The sequence below is a fragment of the Schistocerca gregaria genome, chromosome 6, assembly GCF_023897955.1.
Source record: "Schistocerca gregaria isolate iqSchGreg1 chromosome 6, iqSchGreg1.2, whole genome shotgun sequence".
Classification (NCBI taxonomy): domain Eukaryota; kingdom Metazoa; phylum Arthropoda; class Insecta; order Orthoptera; family Acrididae; genus Schistocerca; species Schistocerca gregaria.
In genome coordinates, this window is record NC_064925.1 from 253,761,417 (window position 1) to 253,764,321 (window position 2,905).

General features: G+C 43.7%; 1 non-coding gene across 1 annotated transcript; it reads right to left on the reverse strand.

The window, feature by feature from the left end:
• Positions 1–2,605: 2,605 nt before the first annotated feature.
• Trnat-ugu (transfer RNA threonine (anticodon UGU)) lies at positions 2,606–2,679 on the reverse strand. The gene has a single exon. It is a non-coding gene; the product is annotated as a tRNA-Thr (tRNA).
• Between the last annotated feature and the right edge of the window lie 226 nt (positions 2,680–2,905).

A 2,905-nucleotide genomic window follows, 5' to 3' on the forward strand; every position in this document is an offset into this window, starting at 1 on the left:
ACCTCTCTGGCCAACATCCTACACTAACCTTTTCATGGGCCATCTAGAGGACTCCTTCCTAAACCACCAAGAGTCCTGAACTGCTCGCCTGGTTCTCTGTGACATCTCCTTGATCTGACCTAAGGGTGATGACACCCTCTATCCATATTCCTGCAGAACCGCAATACCTTACCTTCCATTCGCTTTACCTGGTCCTCCTCAGCTCAACAAGCAGAGCCTTCCTCAGTGTTGACATCCACCTCAAGTATGGAAACATCAGTACCTCCCATCAATTATCAATGATACCTCTACTTAGACAGCTGCCACCCATTCCACACCAAGAAGCCCCTTTCAGTCTAGTCATCCCTGGACATCACCTATGGGTTGAAATAAGAGTTGAATAAACTAAATTATAGCACACCCATGGTACTTGTGATACATGAATTCTCATCCAGGTCAGACAAGGACATTCGCCAGTCTGGTTGATAGTTGGATAAAGGAATTGTAAGAGGGAGCAAGGGTGGTTCACATTCGCACTAGCTCAATATGATAGAGGAAAAGGGAGACAGAGGCAGGCAGCCTCAGGTGTTTGCTTTTTCACAAGCCAAAAGACAGAGAGCAGGAAGATGTATGTTGGTTATAATGAATGTAGTCCTATCGGAACATTTGCTCTGTTACTGAACTGTTTGATACCATCCAAATTTCAGACTCAAATTGATTTTCTGTGGTTTAAATTCCCCGATTCCAGACAAGTTTTAGCTTTTTTCCTGACAAATTTTGGGATATCAAGGGTAAGTAAAAACATAAGTTGACAAAAAACTGCAAGGACTTCTGTCTTTCTAAATGTGTGAGAGCAAAAGTTTTAAGTATAAACATTAACACCTTTTGTAATGAACTGTTTTTAGATGGAGAAAGCAAGCCAAATGGCATTTATAAGACCACATATGTTATTTTATTTCAATAAAACAAAACACATTTGGTGACAAAATTACACATTTCCTTGGAGTCGCAAAACAGATTTAAAATACATTCACTGGTTTCAGAAGTAACCTCAGAAAAAGTAGGCCCCTTGAAAGAAGTGTATAAGATGGAGAGTAGTTGTGTAAACCAACATTATAGGTGACAGCCAATAAAATGTTTGTTCTACTATGTTCGTTATTGTCAGTTATTACCCACTGTTTTATGTCTATTATTTTACATATATTAGAAAGAAACTTCCACATGGGAAAAATATATTATATGTCTGCTTTGTGTGTGTGTGTGTGTGTGTGGGCGCGCGCGCGCGCGCGCGCATTCGCGCACGCATATACCTATTCTTTTGTCCCCCTATGGTAAGTCTTTCCGCTCCCGGGATTGGAATGACTCCTTACCCTCTCCCTTAAAACCCACATCTTTTCGTATTTCCCTCTCCTTCCCTCTTTCCTGATGGAGAAACAGTTGGTTGCGAAAGCTAGAAATTTTGTGTGTGTGTTTGTGTGTTGTTTTATTGTGCCTGTCTACTGGCGCTTTTCCGCTTGGTAAGTCTTGGAATCTTTATTTTACATATATTGTGTGATTTTTTTTTTTCTTTCAAGAAGTACATTGGGGCATAGCATACAAACTGCTAGCCGCAATTTTCTGCTTCTTATCATCCGTACTTTCTAATATAAAAACTACTTTTGATGTGTCAAAATGTACTAGAATAAGTAAAATGTTGCACTATACAATGTACTTGCGATGAAGCAGGCGCATTTCCTCAAACCCATCAGCCTCTGGGCTGCTGAGGAGTACTGCTGTCCTGGGTCCTTGGATAAACTACGAAAATCCGCTAAGTAATGCCACACACCAACAGACCTGACCTGGGTCCGACAGGCAGGACCTGCACATTTGTGGGAAATGAGTTTCAGATCAGCAGGCCCAATTCATTAGATACACCCACAGAAATGGCCTGCGGGTGTGGCCCATCATGGAAGTCCATTCATGAGGCCTGCTATTCCTTTGTCACAGACACCATGTTGATGAAATGAGACCCTGGCGATCAATCTGTGAAACAGATAACTTGCACAAATACTCTGAGAATCAATACTAATGACAATAGGAGCAACTCACCATGAAGATGATCACTGAGCTGCAGACAGGCACATAGAAAAGACACACACTCTTATTTTTGGCCATTGCCTTCATCAGAAAATGAGAGCACCCACACATGTACACAATCACTCAGATGCAGCTCATGCACACGTGACCACAGTCTTCAGCCGCTGTGTCAGAATCAGATCCGAACAGACCACTGCTCACGACTCTCTGCCCCTCATCGGCGGCTGCTACGCTAGCAGCAAGAAGTGGTGGCAGCACTGACTGCAAGCTGACAGGAGTGTTCGAAAAGCAGTAAGAATGACGGTGTAGGGAAGTGGCGCATGTACTCAACTGCACCTAGCCAGTGGCAATGTGTGACATCTCAGTAAACAAAAAATTTAATCAACTGAGACAAAAAACGAGATCTTTCCAGTTTTTTCCCCCCTCTCCCTTAAATTCCTGTGATATTTCCCTGACACGTTTGAAATTCACTGGAATAAATGATGACTAACTGAAAACCTCAGCTGCTGACAGGTGTTGTTATACCTCGATGTGGACAGCTGAAAATGTGTGCCCCGGCCGGGACTCGAACCCGGGATCTCCTGCTTACATGGCAGACGCTGTATCCATCTGAGCCACCGAGGACACAGATGAACAGCGCGACTGCAGGGACTTACCCCTTGCACACTTCCCGTGAGACTCACATTCCCAACTGTCCACAATTCTACATATGTATTGTACCTTATAGACATTTGCCCACTCCCCCATTACTCGCGCACACTTTGGCGATTCCCGTAAGAGTTTGGGCAACCTTTGCGCATTCGCACAGACAAAGGTCAATGGCTGGGTAGCCTTTTGGTTCGAGTCCCGG